The following is a 22,395-nucleotide window of genomic DNA, read 5'->3' as shown; positions in this document are numbered from 1 at the left end:
CCACCTCGTGGCCCTGTCTGTCTGGTGTCTGCCACTCTGCCCATCAGACACACAGTCCACCTCCTAACCCTGGTCCCCCATTCTCCAGTGACAACAAAGGAGGAGTGTGGCCTTTGCGGTCACCACTCACTGAGCTGGCCACGTCTTAACATCACAACCTGCCGTTTCAGAGTCCCGCTGGTCCCTCCGCACCCAGCCCCCTCCTCATTTCCCAGAGGCCCCCCAGCCTTGCTGAGTCTAAAGGCTCCTACTTAAGGAATCAGATCAGTTGCCATGTACCTTCTGCCAAAAATGTCCAAGCAGTCCCCAAGGAAATCACTGGACACAAGCGTGAAGATGTGTGTACAAGGATGCTCACAGAGGAATTGTTTGTAATAGCGAAAAGGTTGGGAGCAACCCAACTGTCCGACCGCGGGGGCTGGCCGAGTGAATTATGGACAGCCACACAACGACGGGCTGGGCAGCTATTAAAAAATGGTGATGTGGATGTCTCTTCATTGAAATGGCAAGACGCTCACAGTACACTATCTAGCAGCAAGGCAGGCTACAGAGGCCCACGTGCACAGCGTGATACCATTTTGATTTTTATTTTCAATCTATGTCAAAAAGAGCGCGTATCAAAGTGGTAGCCAAGGGGTAGTGGGATCATGACTAATTAAAAACGTCTTCACGTGTAAAATGACACGCAGGAGCATGTGTGTACACACAAATACGCTCTTCCGAGGAGCTAAGCAATATGCTCTGCCCTGTGTGGGTACCTCCTCCCATCTTCACGGGAGGTAAGGTAACTGAAGGGATTCCCTAGGTGAGGAAACGGAGGGTCCTAGAAATGGGGAATAGAGGAGCTTAGCTGTAGGTGCAGCTCTCTTGGGCTCCAGGGTCGGTGTTCTTAGTTGGCAAGTCATTGTGTTTTTCATTTTGATAATCTGTAAGTCATTTATTTGAAGAAAAATAATGAATGTCTAGGAATGAATGGCCTTGGGAGGCAGAGGCAGGCAGATCTCTGTGAGTTCAAGGCCAGTCTGGTGTAAAGAGAGTTCTAGGACAGTCAGAAATGTTACACAGAGAAAACCTGTCTCGAAAAAACAGAACAAAAACAAAAAACAAGAAAATAATGATGGTTTTTGACCCAGAGACATTTCTAGACACGGCCCAATGTGCTTTGGGGACCAAAAGTGGCCCTGGTTCAGAAACACTGACCTGAATAGCTCAGTTAGTAGAGTGCCTGCCTAGCATGCAGGAAGCCCTGAGTTTGATCCCTAATACTGCATGATCCAGTCACGGTGACTCATGCTTACAATACTTTGGCATGGTAACTCATGCTTATAAAACCAGCACTCAGGAGGCAGAGGCAGGAGGATCAGAAATTCAAGGTCATCCTCAACTACGAAGTGAATTTGAGGTCAGAGGCACACGAGACCCTGTATCAAAACAGACAGACAGAACCAACCAAACAACCCAAGGCCAGAAAGAGGGCTCAGCAAATAAAGGCACTTGCAAGCCTGCTGACCTAAGTTCAATCCCCAGACCCGGCATAAAGATGAAGGAGAGAACTGGCTCCACAGAGCTGTCCTCTGCCCTCCACAAGCATGTCATGGCACATGTGCCCACATGGACATGGCACATCGCGTGCACACAACGCATGCACACACGCACACACACACAATGATAATAACAATGAACATTAGAAGAACCAAAAGAACAACAAAATCTACATGTTCTCCTGAAAAACAAATGATGAAAATGGACAGGACCAGGAGAGGGGGCTGGTGAACTACACACTGGGTAGCAGCCCTCGGCCTCAGAGCTGTGGCTGTCTCCTATGTAGGAGTCACCGGTATGCCGACTCCCACACGGCGTGACTCTAAGCCCCTCCCCAAGCCCACACTTGATGCAGCAGAGGCAGTGCTGGTTGTATACTGCATGCCAAGCTCCACACCCCGGAGACAGGAGGGAAAGTCCACACTGGCCTCCACGGAGTCTCCGCAGCCTCTGCACTGCTCTTTGTACTGCAGAGTGCTCAGCAGTGGAGTGGCCAGGGGTGGGGACATCCCGTGGGTGGTAGGTGGCTTGGTAATGTCATCAGTGTCAGCCTTCACCCACCGGGTGCCAGTAATGGCCTTTGACCGGAGACATTTCTAGACATCACCTGACGTCCTTTGGGAACCAAAAGTGGCCCTGGCTGAGAAACATTGGCCCGACATACTGAAAACAATAATGAGACCGCTGATGGGAAAACCTACGCTCTGCTTCTAAGGGTTTGCGGCAGAGGGGTGGTCGCGGGGTGGTCCCACAGGGCTCCCCAGGCAGCACCTGGTCCTGAGGATCAGGTCCTACATGACCTCTTCCTGCCTTAGACTAGACATGGAGTGAACCCTTCATCCTAGGGCCCTCACAGGCATGCTCCCAGCCCCGACAAGGAAGCCCACTTTTCAGCACTATCCCCTGGGTATCCCCACTTTTAGGTCCCACCAGCTTGTCACGTGTGTCTGTCCCTAGCTGGTCCCCACCACTTCTGTAGTCCTTGCCTCATATTGTGCTGCCACAGCCTCATGAGCCAGAAATTGGCATACACCCTCTGCATTCATCTGAGCACTCTCGGGTCCTACATGCTGCCCTCAGAGCAGGTCCAGCAAAGGACCTGGCTTCCCAGTCTATCCACTCCCCCCACAGCTGGGGCTGAGGCTTCTCCAGACAAATGTCACCAGGTGCTTCCCTTGCTGAAAACTCTCAGGGTCCCCCACTGCTCAAAGATTCCAGCCCCAAGGGACCTGCTGCTGCAGCCCCATAGGTGGCTTCTCTGTACCACCCTCCTGGCTTTCACTTCAGGCAGCTGGGTTTGCGGCTTCCCAACCCCTTTTCTCCCTCGCCTCGGGGGACCTCAGCAACCCTGAGCCTGCCTTCCTCTCCAGTGCCCCCTCCTCGTTTTCACTCCTCGGAGGACCGTTATTCAACCCTGCAGGGCCCTGCTTGTACCTCACTCTTTTCACAAGTCTCCACTGCTCATCCATAGCTCTGACCACGATGATGGGAATTGTTTAATTGTCTGCTGGGCACCCTGGACCGCTGGCCTCTTGCTGGCTCAGACTAACAGCTGTATCGCCTAGCACACATGTATGCTTAGCAGACACATGTTTACATGTATGTTTTTCCAACTGGATTATGAAGGGATGAACGGCTGCACAGCCAGGTGTATGGGTGGACATGGGAAAGAGGCTCCAGGGTTGGGTCATTGGGCTTCAGAAGATCTTTGGACAGGGCGTTCTGAGGAAGGGCAGGTTTGGCCTTCTGCAGGACTGTCGGGTTGGAGGCACCCTGGGAGATAAAGGAGGAGGCAGACGGATTACAAGGACCTTGAATGTCACTGTGCAGAGCCCGGACTTAATTCAGTAGGCGATGGGGAGCCATGGAGGGGTTTTAATCAAGCAAGTGACGCGGTCCCACCTGTGCTGGAGAACGGTCGCTGTGACTGCGGCAAGGACTGGGGTAGGAGGAGACCGGAGGCCTTGGAGGCTCGCAATGAGGTCGCCACCATGGCTGAAACTTTTCAAAGCCAGGATGCCTGGGTCAGAGCGGGAACCATGGGGTGGGTCAGGGAGAGAAGACAGAAATTGGGACAAAAGGAACCTGTGAAAATCTAGAACCTTCCTTCTTTGCCCCTGGCCTTTTAGCTAGCATAGAAGGAGCTTGAGGTCAAAGGGAGCCTGATTCTAACTTCCTGCCCCCATCTCCCCCCCCCCCCCAAGTAGCCAAGCAATTGTGCCAAAGCAGGGCGAAGCCGCTGCATCCAGAATTACCAGCAGAGGACCATTTCCGTAACTGATGTTTTGTCTATGGGCATCCTGAGTGCCCAGGACGGTGCTAAGGGAACTGGTTTGTGCATCCATCTTTCTTTCTTTCTTTCTTTCTTTCTTTCTTTCTTTTTTCCCTCACAACAACCCAACAGAGAGGTGAAGTAACTTGTTAAAAGCTACACAGCCCACAAGTAGCAGTGACAAAGCCAAACAGCAGACGGGTGGGTCTGATGGGGAAACAGAAAGCATCCTCAACGTGACAGCAGGAAGGCAGAGCCTGGAGAACCGACAAGGAAGGAAAGGAGGACCTCCAGGTTCTGGAACCTTCTATGCTCAGACCCAGACTCAGAGTTAGGAAGGCAGAGGCCGCTGTAAGAGAACCCAGCTAAGGAGTGGGCACTGTGCAGGTCCTCAGCAGAAATAAAGCAGGAACTTCTGAGGGGGAAACGGTGGCATAGGCCCAGGCCCCAAGAGCATCGCCTCGCAAGCCTTTTTGCAATTTAGACGAGAGTGTGCCTTCTCCAGGCAGATGCGGCTGCCTTCAGGGCACCTTACTTGTTGAGTGGAGCTTAAAATAGATTTCAGACCCTCCCCTCCTCCTGAACCAAGTGTCCTCAAGACAGTCAACAACCTGCCCAACCTGCACAAGACAGCTACACTCCCAGCCTCCCTGTTCCAAACCCCTGCCTCCTAGTATCCAGGCTCCCTCCCATACGCATGGACAAATTTTGGGCAAATGTAACTTTTCAGTTAGTCGTTGCCTGCTCCCGGCCAGACAAAGTCTAATGACTCCTGCCTGTGATCCTGATGACAACGTTAAGGTCAGAGCCTGTCCTGATTAGGGCAGGAGCGAGGAGTGCGGTAGGGATGGATGGGGGGCATCTAGGCTTTTTTTTTTTTTTTTTTGCTTTTTCGAGACAGGGTTTCTCTGTGGTTTTGGAGCCTGTCCTGGCATCTAGGCTTTCTTTAGAGACACAAGAAGCAAAACTGAAGGTTCTATAAAGCAGAGGCCGCCTGTCAAGTGTTCCCTCTTAAGGGTACTCTGAGGAGACAAAGCTAGTGGAGAGGACCCTCCCCACCCCCGTGTGTGTGTGTGTGTGTGTGTGTGTGTGTCATAGGCAAAATAAGGCTTTGATTCCTGAGCCTGCACAAAGGTCCTGGTCCCCTCCCAGTCAAGTTTTGACTGATACTGCTTGTCCTGGCTCATTGGGGAGGGGTGGTAGGATCCTAACCGGGGTCTCAGCCTAGCCTCTTCTCAGGGTCTCCTTCCACTGTTAGTAAGTAACTCCTGCCCTGTCCCAAGTCACCCAGCATGGGTTTGGTTACATAAACAGGAATGTATTCTCCCTCCACACCTGGGGCTGCATTTCCAGTGGATTTTCCTGATGGAAGAAAAGGAGAAGCAACTTAGACAAAAGAGGAAATTTAATTGGCCAACTCTTTTATCTGGTATGGTAAATAAACTGTTCCAAACTTTGCTATACTGGAGATCCCTGTCCCAGCTCTCGCCTGACCCTGACAGGGAGCCGCAGAACCTCACAAGTGAGGGCACAAAGAACCCAGAAAAGGCAGAGGCCGAAGTCCCACTTCTGCGCAAATTGTAGACTGGGAGAGAAGCAGACAAGACCATAGCCGCCATACACACACACACACACACACACACACACAATTTAGATGCATGTACCCAGCCAGGCTCACAACAGTGTGTCATTTTGGTTTCTCTGTCAAAGTTACTGAGCAGCTTTCTTCCCCTAGGAGCCCAGGGATCTACTTTAAACACCTCATGAGGCCTGAGTGTCAGGGTCCCCATTGTGACCTCGAGCCTGCTTCCCATACTTTAAGATGGGAAGGAGGGCAGCCTTGGTCAATAGCTTCAGACATGGTGACTGACCCAGAGGCAGGTGCCCTAGGCCGAGAGAGACCTAGCTTGCTTGTTAAAGCACCCGCTGAGAGATACTGGGACTGGTAATGAAGGAAGAGGACAGAGACACCCTGTCAACCCTCCCAATCCTAAGCAGTAGTTAAGGGACCACAGTGATTTCCAGGAGCAATGGAAAAGGCAAGGAACCCAGCTGGAGCAGGGAGGAGTAGAGGCAGACTTGGGGAAGAAGGTGCCTCCTGACCTGGCAGAGGGCAACTGAGGCAGGCTGAAAGAAGGTGGACACACTAAGGATGAGATGGACAAGAGTAGGAGTGGGCACTGGTGGGCAACCGTGGGGGATATACCTAGGGACAGAGCACGTGATAGGCAGATTTTCAGGACAGTAGGGAAAGAAGAGGGTGGGAGCTGGGAGGATGCACCCCGCTCCAGCAGCCCTGCAGAGGCAATAGCCAAGGCTAATAAACCACTGGCTAGGCTGGGCACTCCGGCCAGCCCGTCTGGAACCCGGGGAGCGCTAGAATCAGACCCTGATAGCAGAACTGGACTGCACACCATCCCGCAAGCCAGCGAGCAGGGAGGGAGAGTGGGAGAGAAAGCAGAGGGTTCCCAGCTCCGCTTTCATCCTAAGGGCTGTCTTGCTCCTGTGCCTGCCAGCAGGGGGTGCCCCTGTGGCTTGGGGAGACCTCGGGGGACTCCGATTTCTGTCTGCGCTCCGCTCGCTGAACCCCACAGGGTAGTCTCCCGCAGCTCCCTGGCTGAAGCAAGGACCCTACTAGGCCACAGCGGGAGTGGTGAGGTCAGGTCCCCAGGCAAAGGCGACATGGATAGGGATAGTGTCCACCGAGGGTCCCGCAACCCTCACGGCCACACGGTTCACGCCTCCCGGTTTCGCACCCCGGGCCTCGAGGGTCAGTCCCGAGTGGCGCTCGCTTTGGACGTGAGCTTGTGAAGCCCGGTCTTTCTCTGTAGTGGGAACAGAGTCCCCGGAGTAGGGTGCGGAGGAAGAGGAAAGCGCTGCCCCTCAATCTCCGCCCTCATCCGACGGCCGAGGGGTGCAGGGGTCACGTCTGCAGAGCCGCAAGGGTCCCTGTAGCCTGTCCTGCTCACCCCACCCCAGGGTGGCCGCAGCCGTGCGTGTCTCGGCGGCCCGACCCGCACACGCACCCGCGCGGCGCACACGCTCCCGCCGCGCCGATCGCCGAACCTCCGGGAGGGGCCGCAAGCCCACGAGCCCATGAGCCCAGCCCGGGCAGCGCGGGGTGAGCTGCGGGGACGCCAGGATCCCGGCCGGTGTCTAGGCTGGGTTTGCCATCCCCGCACCCCTTCCCGCGCCGGCCCTGCACCCCGGTGCGGCCACCGCCTCCCCCCCCCCAACCAGCCCCCCGGCCTGCGGGGCATCCCCGAGCTCTGGGCTCAGGGACCGCGACTCCGGGTCCGGGAGGTGGCCGGGCTGGGCTCAGCGCCGGGGAAAGTTTGGACGTGGAAAAGTCCCCTTTGCCCTACCGAGGTGGGGGCGCGGGATGGGCGCGCTTGTGCCGTTGCCCCGGAGCCCGCGCCGCGCCCGCCTCTCCCCGGTCCGTGCGCCCTCCCGGCCCGCAGCCTCCCCCGGCGGCGTTCGGCTGGCCTCCCGCGGGCGCCGCGCGCTCTTACCTCGGGGAGCGGCCGTGCTGCACCCTGGTCCCCTCGCCTCGGGACGCCAGCGAGCTACGGGATCCCGGCCAGGTCCGGCCCCGGCGTCCGCCTGGAGGAGCCGAGGGAGAGCGGGAGCGAGATGGGGAGCCGCGGCGGCGAGTGCGCGCGTGTGTGGAGGAGCGAGAGAGCGAGGGAGTGTGCGTGTCTGACTAGGGGGGAAGTGTGCAAGGGACGGATCCCTTCCTTCCTCCCGCAGCCTCTGGTGGAGACTCGGAGAATGCAGCGCCCGCCGGGCAGGAGCGACGCGCCGTGCCGAGCCGCAGGCGGCCGCCTGGCCGGACCCCACAGCCAGCCGGGGAGCCCGGCCCCCCGCCCCGACCGCGCCCCTCCCTCGTCCGCGGGGCCGGGAGGCTCCGTTTCCCCTGCCGCCGGCCGCGGGAAAGCCCCCGGGGAAGTGCTCCTCCTCCTCCCGTCCCCGATTCGCGCGAAGGGAGCGCCCCCAGGAGGGGAGCACGCTCCTCCCTGCCTGGCGGCTCAGCTGCCCCGAGGCACCCGTGGCAGACTAGACCCTGTCCCCATTACTCCCCTGGACAGAGACTTCGCTGCATCTAACCTACATGAACACACACACACACACACACACACACACACTCACACACACCACTGAAAGCCTGTCTTCAAAAGAAGGGGGTGCAAGCTAAGGTAGGGGCTGGCTTCTCAAGAGGCCACCCCTGGCTGGTTGCCCAGAAAGGCCCTTTGCACAGACTGAGGCTTCAGAAACAATCACTGTGCACTGAGGTGGACAGAGCCCCTTTCTGGGGCTGGGAGTCTGCTGGCAGGTGGAAGGTGAGCAGTCCTGGGAAGAGAGCCATGCTGGACCATCCCTCTTTAGGAGAGAGCTCCGGAGTCCTGCCTCCAACCAAAACAAAACAAAACAAAAAAACCAAACCAAGACAAAACAAAATACAAACCAGCCCAGCCTAAACTTAGTGTCCTCTTGCACCGGTGTGATAAAATCCTCCCGCTGTCCAAAAACGCCTGGAAAATCGGCTTTTTCATCCTTCCTCAAATTGAGCTAGCCCACTGCCCCTTGTCTTTTTTGCTTGGACTGCTTTTTCTCTTGGCTGCACTGGGACCAGCTAGGTGACTGAAGTATGTCTTTGCCATCCCGCCCCTAACCAGGCACCCTAGCCTGCAAAACAACACTAATGTTAAAGTGGAGGCCGCACCCTCCTCCAAGACCCTGTCTCCTGTGGGTCTCCAGGGAGCCACACTTGAGCTTACCCTGGCCGGCTCACACCGCCGGGCGCTCTAATTTCCACCTTCACACTCGCTGGTCCCTGGCGACCTGCTTCCCCTCTGGGTGGTTGAGTTTCTGGTCCTCCCCGCTAAACTCCATCACTCTTATTTATTTTGAGATTTATCCTCTACCTCGACAGCCAGTTCCCTCCCTTAAGTCCTTCTCGCGGTTCAGTCCCTTCATTGATCTCCCAAGCCTCGCTTTTCTATAGCCCCTTCTGGTCTCTTTCCTCCCTCCTCTCTCTATTCTTAGCCGCTACTCTTTCATGCTTTCAGAAACCAGAGGCTGGCCCTTCCAGATGCATTTCTTCACTTTCTGCGTCTCTCAGACTGACTTTTGCAGCTGTGGGTCCTCCTTTCTTGTCCCCCACGCCTGGGTGTGTGCTGCTCTCTAAGGAGTCTGACCTAATTACATGGCCACAGGTTATTTGGGCCTGGGCTGCCCTCCACCCTTGACTGTACATACTGGGGTGCTCTTCTCCCCAGAACTCTTTATTAAAACCTCACCTTTTACTCTGCCAACATCTAGCCTCCCCATCTGAGGCTGCCTCCTGCCCTTACCTTTGACTCTTTTTTTTCCCACAAACCTTCTCTGGACACATGCCAGGGGTACTGTCCTGGACTCTGGGAATACATGGGACTCACCATCATCACAATTATCGTGATCCTGTTTATGAAGATACAATATCAGTCCCATTTTACAGATGAGGAAACTGAGGTGCCACATTTTGGAATATCAGGAATACACAGGCAACAAGTGGTGAGAGCAGATTAATGCATTCTGCCTGGGTCCTCCACCCTTGTTCTCCTGCGGTCTGGTAGTGGGTAAGCAAGAATCTCGCTGACTGCAGTATGTGACCAATGCAGCAAGAGGCAGTGTCAGGTGTAATAGAACTGTCTCCGTTCTGTTCTGCTTGGGATGGAGGAGGCAGGCCTCTTTCCCCAGTGTTCATGCACGGATCAGATGATCATAACAATAGCGGTTAGCAGGCCCTGTGCTGCCCATTGATTTTATACGCAGGGAAGCCGGGTCAAAGAGAAACCCTGAAACTTGCTGAAAGAGCTGGACTTGGGGCCTACACAGGCCTCTGAGATGAACTGGCATGGAATTCTGCTTCCAGGTTAGCAATGGGCCTAGTGCACCCCGGGTGTCTTTCTGTCATGTGTGAAGGTGACCACAGAAGAGGAGAACCACTCCTCCAGGACTGGATGGAGACATGAAGAACTTGGAGGGATGAATTAGGGGTTTTTCTCGGAGAAGCTTGAGATTCCTTCAAAAGAGTGCCAACCGGCCTCGTTACGCTGATGACCTTTGGAGTAGTCATTTGGACCCCTGGCCTTCACCCTCTTTTGAACCCAGGCTTCCTCCTCCTCTACTTCATGACATTTGGGGCCATAACCTTTGTCATCGTGTTGTTCCGCGCATGGCAGTCTGCCTAGCAGTGTCTCCATTATCTGCTCAGTAAACCCTGTGGCACCAGCCCCTTCTCCTAGCTGTGATAACCATAAGACAACATCCAGATGCTGCCAAACGTTTCTTGAAGGGCAAAGGCAGCCTTAGTTGACCATCAGGGCTCCGGCGTGAGGGTCTGCCCCAGGGTGTTGTGCTTTTGAACAGGTGTTACCAGGTGTGTGTGTATGTGTGTTTCTATGTATACATCTGTATATGTATATATATACACATACACACTGTGTGTGTTTCTATGTGTATGTAGGAGTGTTGCAGGTGCACATACACATACACACAGGCACACTTTCAGGTTCAGGCTCTTCCTCTCCTTGGTTCTTCCTCTCCCTTTCACAATTGCTTACACTATAACCAGACCCCACAGGGCTCACCTGCCTCTCTTTTCTCCCCACCTACAGTCCCAGAATGGCTTTCTGTCCTCCTGCTTGTCTGTCTGCCTGTTGCCTTGATACACACATTCTGCCTTCTCTTCTGAAACCCTCCTTCCTGGCTGTCTGTTCCTCTCCAGCAGTGTTTCTCTGAGGCTTCTTGAATGTATGTCCTCACTTGTCCTCTCTACCTGTCCCCACATCCCCCAACCCTGTCGCTGTCTTTGGCTGTCTGCTTCTCCATAGTTCTCTCTCTCTCTCTCTCTCTCATGGTCCCCCCCTCCCTGGACTCTCTGACCTCACCCTGGTTCCTTCCCATCTTCCCTCCTCCCTCTTCACTTCTTTCCTCCTCTCCCTTCCATGCTTCCCATCTCTCCTCTCCTCCCTCCTGCACTCCCCCTTCACTCCCTCTCCCCCTCCCTCTCTGTCCCTGGGAGCTGGAAGTTAAAAGCTCTTCCGAACTTGCTCTGCAGTCGCTGTTCCCAGCGCCTTTCATCTTGCCAGCACATTTGTAAAACTGCGCAGACTGAAGGGCCGTGACATGAACAACCAAAGAAATGTCAATGCTAGGATGGGGCCGCCAGCCCTCAAGGCGGGTGGGGGAACTATTGGGGCACACCCCTGTGACTCCTAGGAGGGGATTCTTGACCCAGACAAGGTGGAGACCCCTTATCATGGCTCTGTACCTCTTCAAAGCTGAGCTCAGCACAGGGTGGGGCAGGCATGGTGAGGAAGAGAAGACCTTAGGGCTGCCAGCTGGACCAAGGCAAGACTAGGCTGGCAGCTGGCATTTTGGGAGCTCTGGGGAGCAGAGCTGGATGGGTTTGTTACCCCCCAACAACTCATCCTGTTCAAACTCACCAACCCAAAGCCAGAATGTATGAATGCAGACCCTACCACTGCCACTTCTCAGCCCTGTCACCCTGAGCAAGTAGCTTTACTCCTGCTCTTCAGAGGAAAGCAAAGATGATTCTAGCCACGTCCATGTCGGAAGCCTGGGGTGAAGGTTAGATAAATTAACCCATGCATGACACTTAGAATAGGTTTTTGTTGTAGTCAACAAGAAATGGATCTGCTGGATAGGATGGTGGGCCCCTATACTGCAGAAGGGAAACGAAGAGTTAGAGAAGGAGATGACCCAAGGGAGGAGCAGGGGTTAAAGTCCTCCCTCTTTCCTTTTCCTTTCTCCTGGAGTTTGTGGGCACAGGGTTGGGACTCGCACTCCAGCTGGTTGAGTTATCTGTTTGCTTCCCTGCTATGTCCTGTGGAGGGGGATCATAGTAGATGTCCAACAAACGCTTGCGAATAGATGGATAAAAATGTTGGAATGCATCAAGGTTAGACAATTGAAAGGTGCTTCGTTTGCAGGTGTGTGAGGGGCAGGCATGAGGAGCAGTGAGGCTTGGAAAGGAGCCTGGACCCTGCCCTGGGGAGTTCTAGAATGGGATTTTGCCCAAATCCATAACTCCCATCTGGCCTAAGAGCCGGCAGCACCCTGGACAGCAGACATGGTGACAGGAGGCAACCCACCTGCCTTGGCGCTGTCCAGAGACTGTTCTAACCCATTTGGCCGGCTCTCTCAGCTTCTGCCTGGAGCTAGGCTCCAGCCTTCTGCCCACGCCCCCACCCCAGACCCCCGCTGCAATCTTGCACGCTTTGCTACGTCCCTTTTCTTGTTCCCTCTGGCCCCAGATCCAAAGTCAGGAGTCCCACTGGGGAACGTGCCTCTCCTGCCTCCTCTCTTCACTGCCTTCAGCCCTGAGGCTGACACTGCAGGTGGCTGTGTGGAGATGAGAGAAAAGGTCCCCAGGGCTTTTCTGATCATCCCTAAAGATCCAGCAGCCTGGAACAGGGCCCAAGCACCTGGAGTGTCCCTCTTGACCCCTTCCTTCCCTGTGGTTGCAGGGTGAGACAGCCCTGACAACCCCACTCCCCAAAAACACACACTTCAAACACTCCTCTCTCCCTGAATTATTCACCTGTCTCTCCCGAGGGCTGCTGCAGAGCGCCCAGCCCAGGTGCTGAGCAGGAAGGAAAAAAAAAAAAACAGGAAGGCCCATTAAATTTAAACACCACTGAGGATTGTCAGACACGAGGTTCTATTCCTGGCCTCAGAGCAGATATGGAAGGGGTGTGGATCAATGAGGGACAGTCAGGAGAGACCACCATGGGACTGGTGATCCACTAAATCGTAGGAAGGCTGGGCCAGGATGCCACAGATCCCCACGCTGCTGGTCCTCATGTGTGAAGGGTGTAGTGCCTCCCTCCCTCACCTGCTCTGGTAAGCCGGAACACCCATCTAAAAATAGCTCTTTGCAGTTACCCGAAAGCCCACCATTCCTGATTCAGCACTCGGGGAGGAGCAGGGCACCACTTCTCCAGCTGCCTGTGTTGCTACTGGCTTCCTTCCTGCATCTCCCATCCTGGAAACGCCAAGCTATTTCAGGATTTTATCCTAACTCTGATCTTTTATAGTGTTCTTCCCACTTGGAACTCTGTTGGGACTCAGACTTACTGGAAAACTCCTGTTTATCTCTCAAAACCCAATTCCAGTGGATGGCAAGGAGCTTGTTTGCCTCCGCACTTCATCAGCCTGGAACACCTGGCTCTGGCTGCCTCCTTTGTGGACCGCGAAACGAATATCAGAATCCTCAATGGTCAAACAGCATACAGCCATCACCGGTGATCTGCGATCACAGCTACTTGAGAACAGGTGGTTGGAAGCAGAGAGAGGAAGTGGGGATGCTGAGAAGTGTCCCTCCACCCCCAGTCCTGGCTATGGTCCCAGCTTACTATACTTTGGGCAGGTCCCTGGCTTGCTGAGAAGCAATTTCCTCCCAGTCCTGGCTGTGGTCCCAACACACCGGTCCCAGGGCACTGTGCTTTGGGCGGGTCCCTGTCTTGCTCTTAGCCTTGATTTTCTACCTTGTGAAACAGAAGGGGCGTTGCAGGAGATGAGGAGGGTGACTGATCATTGCATGACGAGCACTGCCTTCCCAGTCATTAGCACCCAGGGGGCTTTGCCCCTGTGTAATTTCCCACTCTGTGAGTTCTACTTCAGGCCTGAAATAGCTGGTTTATACTGGTTTATCCAAAGCAACTGTTACACACACACACACACACACACACACACACACTGGAAATTTTACAAGCCAGTTTTGCAAGCCCTTGGAAGTAGCCCGTTGGGTGTGTTTATCCAAGCCTTGCCCTCAGGCTGCTCCAGAACCAACTGGTGGACTTCCCAGTGCCCACTTCAGGCCCTGCCCCTATAGACTTGCTAGAGAGATTGTCATTCCTGTCTTCAATTCCTGACCTCCCTCCTTGCTCAATGGTTGCCCACTCAGGACTCCTTGCTTGCCCTACACTCATCCTCCCTGTCTGGGATGCTCTCCACGAGGGACCATAGTCCAAGTGCATCAGTAGGCACTCAGGAGAGGACCAATGAGAATGGACACCCAGCGCTGCTCTGGGCTCATAGACCTGCTGTTGGTGTTTCTGCTTGATGGTGCCTTGGTAGAGAGGTCCATCCCTCTTCCACCCGCCCCTCCCCCACTGCGCATTCTTTCAGCCCTGTTTATCAATCTCAGGTGCTCTCCTCACTGTGACACTTCCATTTCACTTTTGGTTCATCGGGTTTGTGTCCCTCTAGAGTGGGAGCTGTTTGAGGACAGGGTTCTCTCCTGTCCCACCCACTCCTGCAGCCTCATCTTCAGCACTGCCTAGCAGAGCCACTGTTTCCTTCTTTCATGGGGCAGGTGGCTGTATGATTAGGTGAGTCACACCCCTCTCTTTCTGAGTTTCCTACTGGTGGAGGCACTGGAAGAACCCAAGTCTGGGATCTTGGTCCTGTCTCTACCTCTAACTCACTGTGTTACCCCGGACAAGTCCCCAGCCACCAGCCACCAGTCACCAGTACCCCATGCCTTGGTTTTCGCCTTCCTCCCACGTCCAGCCGAGACAGCAGCTTGAGCTCAGGGGGTGTGTCATTTCGATCTCTGAGCCACATCTTCTGCCCTTCCCCGCCCACCTCATCTCCATCTCTTTAGCTCATTCATTCATTCCTTCACTCAGCTAACACTTACTGATCATCTACAAGTCAGACATCCAGGACTCCCTTTCCAGTAGGGAAGCCAGTGAGCAAGATAAATTAGTAAAATAAATAGCATGTCAGAGAAATCTAAGGCAGGAAAAGGGCCCCGGGAGAACTGCAGAGGGCTGTCAGTTTTAGGAAGGAGGAGCAGGCAAACAGCTCCCCTAGAAGACGACCCAGGCAGAGAGATACAAAGGAGGTAGTGGTATTGGTGAGAAAGCCTTCTAGGCAGAGGAAAGAGCAGGAGCAGAAGGGAGAAGCAGGGGCGGCCTGGCGAGTGTGACACTCAGTGGGTCCGTGGGAGCTAGGAGGGTCGGAGAGTCAGGTGATTGCTCCTGTGTCTCCTTCCCTTCATCTGCTCCTGTGTCTCCTTCCCTTCATCCTTCTCTCCACAGAAAGCTGGTCCAAATGTTGATGACATAGGAGTCTGGAAAGGGGGGCTCCCATGCACCGCCCTCCCTCCCTCTACCCTCCTAGCCTGCGCTGCGGGGGCCTGCAGCTTTGGATCCGCAATTTATCTCCTGGTGCCAGGAGTTTCCTGGAGCCCAGCACTTCCTCCCCACTCAGCCCCGCTCCCCTGAGCGGCGAAGACAGGTGTGAGGAATTAGCTGTGGGGACTAAAGCCGTGACAGGAACCGGCACAAAAGAAGGGGACAGAGTGTAATGTTTATTACGTTTGAAGCAAAGCAAACACGCGGCCTATTTATGTATCTATAGAGAATTAATTGGCGAGCAGCAGCGAGAAGCAGATTATAAATTAGAATCATTTTCGCCAACTGAAACCCATTCATCTTGCTTCAGAATGGGCCTGTCACTGCCTCCTGACTAATTCTTTTTATATTCCATGTTTTTTCTCTCTGGCCCCCCGCAGGCTCTCACCTTGAGACCTGAACCCTGGGGGTTATCAGCACCACAGGGAAAAGTCATGGTTGTGTTTTATCTGGACCTTAGTGCTCTCTGCCAGTCTTCTAGAACTACTTCCCCATAAACCACTCGGGGTTGAGTCCCTGACACCCTCCTTCATATCATTGTCCCTTTTCTTCCTATAGCCCCAGCTTGCCCCAGACTCTCTATGGCCTTGCTCTGTCCCTGAGAGTCTGGCAGGAAGGGCCTTCCCCGAGGCAGAGTTTCAGGCCAGGCAGGTGGAAGGGGAAACAGGAGGCTGCCGTCCTGGGGACGCTGGAGGCACTGGCGAGGCTGCCATCCTGGGGATGCTGGGGGCACTGGCGGCTGTTGCCTGCCTTTGATTCCGGGCTCAGAGCAGGCAGACTCCACAGGAATCAAAGAGAAGCCACGTGGCTAGGGTCCTGGCAGGCCTGGATCCAGCTCCTCTCACCTGGAGCCCATGGAGATGAAAGGCCAGGGCAAGTGCCAGTCTGTCAAGTCTGTGAAAGAGGTCATGGCGGTCCTGGGCTGTGACCCAGTTAACCCTTTCCTTCCTGCTGCCAACACTGTACCAGTCCTTCGGGTCTGGGGGCTCCCACACACAGGCCCTGTCTAAATTGGGGATAGCAATGCTAGACCTTGATGGCCTAGTGATGAATGAGCATTGCAGTGAGCCCAGCACAGGCCTGATTTTAGGGAGCATTTCTGGATGACAGGTGGTAGAGTTCTCTGAACCTTGGTTTCCTTGGTGTAAGATGGAGGTGCAGAGCCTGAACTGACGCTAGCTAAGGTTTGTCAAAACCCTGCAAGAGTACAGTGTGTGGTGACACACAGCTTTAATCCCAGCATTGAGGAAGCAGAGGCAGGTGGGTCTCTGTAAGATTGAGGCCAGCCTGGCCTACTAGTGAGTCCTTAGGCCAGCCAGGGCACATGGTGAGACCCTGCCTCAAAGAGATGAAAATGAAACAAACCTTACAAGATTTCCATGCTGGTCAATAAATCACCAACCCAGCAAATGTTCTTCCCTGCTCCTTACTCTGGGCCACCACCCACTACCTCCCTTCTTCATGATGCCCAAACCAAAGGTCAAATTGTCAGGGCCTCAAGAGCCTGCTTCAGTACCTACAGCTGATGTTCTGATTGCTGTTTCCACACTGCACTGGGTCAGTATTCCACACATCTTCCCTGTCTGTGTCCTAGAGTGGCTCAAAGATTTAATGAGATGATGGGGTACGATGCCTACATCCCATAGGAGTATAGTAGACACAGGTACTACTTGGCATCATTGGTTTGGTGCAGAGCTGTTAGCCATGAATCCTGATGGTCAATCTCTCTCTTCCCCACCTTCCCCACCCTTTGCAAAACTCTAGTCATTTATAGTTTCCTCCCACAATGTCACAGTCCTCCCCCATCATCTGCTGGGCACCCGGGGACTCTCTGTGCCAAACCTCCAGAATCAGAGCCAGGTCCTGAAGGACCCTTTCCTAGGACAGAGCCTTCACTGGTGAGAATGTAGACTCTCAGGGTGGCAGACTGGCTGCCTCTCTGACAACTGTTCCACCACAGCCCAGGGTCCATCCAAGATGTTAGGATACTTGGCCCCATCACTTCAGGGCCCAGAACCTATGACCAACCCTCAGGGAGCTGTTAAGGGCCCACAGAAAACATCAAGATGTAAAGGGAAGCAAAAACAAAGATTAGCTACAAGATGTCAAAAAAAAAACACTGTAAAATATGAATGAACGTGTGTCTAATCAAGTGTCTGCAAGACCCATCACTGGGCCAACTGGTCAACCGTGGTCCAGCTCCTCTTTTCCAAACGCACTGATGAAAATGGATGAGGTGGGATCACCATCTGACTCCATGTGGGATGCAGTGGATGAGTACTCTCAAAGCAGGGGCGCTGGGGATCCGCCTGGGTCTTCAGACTCTCTTGGGCTTTAGCTCTACTCCCAACTCAGTGACTTTGCACACGTCACCCCCATTCCCTGGGTCCGAGTCTTCATTGTCAGACAGGGAGAACCACTTTCTGGATGCCAGGATGGTCTTGAGATGGATGGGAGCCTGCTCTGGGAAGGCAGCAGGCACTTAAAAATGCTCGCTACAGAGGCACACACCTGTTATTCCCTGCTCCTCAAGAAGCTGAGGCATGAGGATCACAAGTTTGAGGCCAACTTGGGTTCCATAGCAAGACCTCGTCTCAGTAAACCCAGAGGACTGGAGAGATGGCTCAGTTGGTAAAGTTGCCTTGTGAACATGAGGACCTGAGTTCAAGTCCTAGAACTCACATAAAAATGCTGAGCATGGTGGTGCATGGTCTTAGGCACTGGGACTTGTTGGCCAGCCAGCTAGCTGACCTAGCCTAATCGATGAGTTCCAGGCCAGTGAGAGACCCTGTCTCAAAAGAAAGGTGGCTGAGGACTGGAGAGCACTGGAGTTTCTCCTCTGGCTTATACACACACAGGAGAGAGAGAGAGAGAGAGAGAGAGAGAGAGAGAGAGAGAGAGAATGAGAATGAGTGAAGTTCCCATGATGTGCTGTGGGGATGTGGGGATGATGGGGATGAGCTAATAGAAAACCTACATCTCCTCCAGACAGGAGCTTCAGCCCCAGGAGTCATTCCCCTACAGAGGTCATTGACACGCATGCACGACCCTCAGAATGTGTGAGGGCTTGTCACAGGCATCAGAAGCCAGGCAGGGCCACCTGTGGCCCTTTGCTTCCAAGATGCCGGATGTAGTCAAGGGCCGGGGAAGGAGCTGGTACTGAGGAGGTAGGTTGAGCCCTCAGGGGGTCAAGACAGTGACACAGCCATTTGCCCATTAGAGTAGACACAGATATATGTCCGCATCTGAGCGCCAGCACAGCCAGCGCTACTGGTACACATCAGCTCTGCATAGCCCACTGGGGATTGTCCTCCACAATGGTTGGAGATTTAGAAAGAATTGTTGACTAACGTCCAAACACAAAGATTCTGCTTAAAATCTCAGTGAGATTTATAAATCTCAGTACACTGCTTAGCATGCCTCATGAAGGACAAACCTGAGGGTGGCTATCCCGACACTGTGCTGGGGATGGGGTAGGGTAGAGGTCCAGGCACCGGGCACCCACGTGAGTGACAAGCAGGGAAGGCATGGAGGACACACACTGTGCCTGTCCTGGCGGTGCTGAGAATAGTAGGCACTGCGCAGTGTGAGCCGAGGGCGCAGCTTTGAAGCATGTGATCAAAGGAACGAGACAGGCGGGTCTCTACAGCATCATACCATTTGTGGATTGAAAGTCTGATCAGAAGGAGGTCGCCGAAAGCTAGATGTGTGTTCAAATTTATAGGGCTGAGTACACTTTAAAAAAAAAAAAGTCAATGCTACTGTATGATGATTCAAATAAAACAAACAAGAGACCACCTTCAGAGGGCTTGCGGCTTAGGCAGAAAGACGTTCATTTCCAAAGTGCACTCAGGGCTGGCGGGACGGCTCAGAGGGTAAATGCACCCGGCGACCTGAGCTCCGTTCTCAGGGCCCACATGGAAGAAGGATGTAATAGATTCCTGCATGTCATCTTCTCACCTCCACATCTGCACTGTGGCATGCACAGGTGCACAGACACACCCTCGAGATGAATAGATAATGCAAAACTACATTCGCACAAGTCCAACAGGCTAGCAAGAGCATGTGCCCAGAGACTGCCTATGGCTTTGCCTTTGGAAACTTCCTGGGGCATTTGGGAGATGCGGTGAAAACCCCTCCAGGTTCATCAGGGCTTTGACACATGCCAGGCACTCGGGGGCCACAGAGGCGCAAAACAGTTTGTTCTGTCTAGGGAAACCCTGGAAAGCTGCACCTCAAACTCAACGATATGTTATTTGTGTCTCTGCCTGAGTCCTAGTCTCCTGTGATGTCCGCATCAGAGAGCAGGCATCATTTAGCCAAGGGAATGAGGCTGAATTTTAGATGCTGGGGAGAAGCAGGCTGGCCACGGGCCAGATTGGGCATGGGTACTTCTTGTTTTATCAGCTCCTGGCAGCTGGGACCCCTGCAGCACCAGCTGGGATTAATCTCGCAGGCTAGGCCCCACCATAGGACACCAGCTTAATGCTGGAAGGGGTACAGCCTCCTCTTCTCTGTCACCCCATCTACTCCTCTCCAGCACCCCATCTACTCTTCATCCTCATCCCATCCACCCCACCAACCCACTGCCCTTCCAAATCACTCTTGGGCTTGTCTCCTCTCCATCCCAGCCTAGGCTGCCCTGAGCCCAGCCCTTGCTTTTCTGGGCTATCGCCAGTAGCAGATCCCCTTGTCTTGGTTCCTCTTCAGCCTGTGGCCTGGGGGAGCCTCCTGGACTCAGGTATCCCACTGCACCTGCATAGTTCCTGAGCTTCATGTAGCTTTCTGCCTTCCCTCTCTCTCCCAGAACCCACGCCCCACCCCTCACCTTCTAACACCGAGTCCACCTGAGGGCTTTTGGCTCATTCTGCTCCCCTCCCAGCCTTTTGGGAGATCGTTGTTTCTCCCTCGGCTGACACCTATGCATCCCTCAAGGCCCCATGAGAGCTCGCCTCTTCCAGGAAGCTCGCCTTGAGTGCCAGAAGCTTCATGCCATGCCTCCTCGTGCTCCACCAACCCAAGTCCCTTTTGCTAGCATGTCCCAAAAAGACATTTTACTTCTCCGCTCAGTTTTATGGTTAAAGCAAATGAGCTGGGTTTGGGAAGTTGGAGGCGCCGTCCTGGTTCTGCCATGGTGAAATTATGGTGGCCGTGGTGACCTTATGGCAGGGACAAGTTGCTTGATCTTTCTGTGCCTTGGAGATGGTAAAAGTATCTGGAAAAAAATTAAAAGCGAGAGATAACAAAAACCCTAGGGAAAAAAGGTACTACTGTCTCCACAAGGTTTGAAGTGAAGTGCTTAAGTGCCTGTCACGGTTACTAAAAAGTGCCGGCTGTTGCTGAGCGTGGCTGTGCAGGCCTGAGATCCCAGCGTTGGAGTAGCAGAAAGAGAAGGACTGAAATTTGAAGGCCAGATTGGGCTCCATAGTGAGCGAGGGGCTGTCTACAGAGACCAAGGAGCAAAAATGGCTCAGTGGGTAAGGGCACTTGTGGCCAAGCCTGATGACTTGAGGTCAATTCCTAGGACCCACATAGTAGGAGGAGAGAACAGACTCTGGAACGTTGACCGCTGCCCTCCACATGTGTGACATAGCATGACTCATCGGCACATACACACACACTCACACACACAAAATACATACATATGTTCATACATACACAAACACAGACATACATACACACATCATTCATACATACATACACACATCATACATACACACATCATACATACATACATACATACACACATCATACATACATACATACATACATACATACATACATGCATACACCAAGGACTGAGGTGTAGCGCCCGGGAATAACACTTTCTTAGAATTATGTGGGGGACCCTAGGTTCTGTGCTCACCACTGAAAAAAAAAAGAAAGGAAGAAAGGGAGGGAGGAGAAAGATTATTATGATTCATCTCCCTCTACAAGCTGTGAGTTTCTAGTGGCTGGAGTAGAGTCCAGACTGTTGACTGACCATCTGCTGAGACCCAGCTCCTGTGCACAGACAGGATACTCCAAGGATGTCTCCAAATGCTCCTTAAGTGTATGGCTGCCCTCCGAGTGCTCCTTAGGTTCATGGCTGCCTCCTGAGTGCTCCTCAGGTTCATGAATGTCCTCTGAGTGCTCCTTAGGTACATGAATGCCTCCTGAGTGCCCCCTAGGTACATGGGTGCCCCATGAGGGTTCCTTAGATGTATGGAAACTCCCAGAATGCTCCTTAGAGGCATGGACACTCCCCGAGTGCTCCTTAGGTGCCTCGATGCCCTCTTAGTGCTCCTTAGGTGTATGGATGCTCCGAGTGAATGGATAACCCCCAGTGCTCCTTGGGTACATGGATGCTCCCCCTGAGTGCCCTTTGGGTGTTCCTCATCATCTTTTTTAGAGCCCATGCTCTCAGAACTGTCTCACAGTTGATCTGTGTTCTCAACTGGTGACATCTGGCTTCCAGCACAGTCACAACCTTCTCCACACTGCCCTAAGTAGGCTGTCCTGCCTGGGTGGTCCGTGGCCTCATTATCAAAGAACTTTCTTTGGAAGCGTTACTAATTAGCAGTGAAAGACGATTAGTGTCATCAACAGATTCAAAATGTTTGCATGATGGGTTCCTTTCTGGCTTTGAGGTGCCCTGGACAGAGGCAGGGGTGGGAGTCCTGGAAAGAGTGGACTGAGAACGAGATGGTGGGAGGGGTGAGGGAGCTGGCAAGAAAGAACAAAATTTAAAGTGGATGAATTATTTACCGCAGCAAACAATCGCAGACTCACTTCTTCTCACTTGGAACATCCCAAACTGTAATCTACGGCATTTTTCACATCTCCCTCGTGTGCCCAGTGATTTTCTTTACCGCTGGATCTGGAGGCCGGGGTAATCTTGTAGGAGATTGACTTAGTATCGATCACTGCATCCTCTCCCTGAGCTCCAAGCTCCCCCCTATCCTGGACACTGTTTCCCCAGCTTGACCATGTCCCCAGGCTGGGTACCAGATGGGAGCTGATGAGGGGTCATGCTTTGTAGTGAACACTTGAGCCGCCAGGATGGACCCCCTTGCCCTCAGATCCGCCACAGCCTTTGTTGGTCTGGGCCCAGGGCGGCCACTAAATGAGCCCCTGCTATTTTGTCGTGCCTTTCGGATGCATTATACCATTACCCTTCCGAGAAGCCTACGGTAGGTGTTATTAATCCCATTTTTCAGATAGCTTCAGTAGCTACTTCTTGCCCGCCTCTGCCGGTCCTGGGCCTCTGCTAATACCTTTAATTCATCATCCCACTGGCCCCTCACAACAGTCCTGCTGCTGAGAGAGGTGGAGGTGACCCGCTGGCCTGGAGTCACACAGTGAGTGGCAGAATTGGCCCTAAACCCTGCT

The 22,395-nt window shown here is 53.7% G+C and overlaps 1 protein-coding gene across 1 annotated transcript in view; it reads right to left on the bottom strand.

Annotated features, from left to right (window-relative positions):
- Positions 1-7,763, bottom strand: part of Cdh22 (cadherin 22) — a 123,735-nt gene extending 115,972 nt beyond the window's left edge. The window contains exon 1 of the mRNA XM_041670875.1: positions 7,327-7,763. The gene's annotated coding sequence lies outside the window, so the exon portion shown is untranslated. The remainder of the gene's footprint in view (positions 1-7,326) is intronic.
- Positions 7,764-22,395: the final 14,632 nt, after the last annotated feature.

Source organism: Microtus oregoni, unplaced genomic scaffold, assembly GCF_018167655.1.
Source record: "Microtus oregoni isolate MIOR12 unplaced genomic scaffold, Mior012 000020F_ref0000438, whole genome shotgun sequence".
NCBI lineage: Eukaryota > Metazoa > Chordata > Mammalia > Rodentia > Cricetidae > Microtus > Microtus oregoni.
This window is presented reverse-complemented; position numbering and strand designations above follow the sequence as displayed.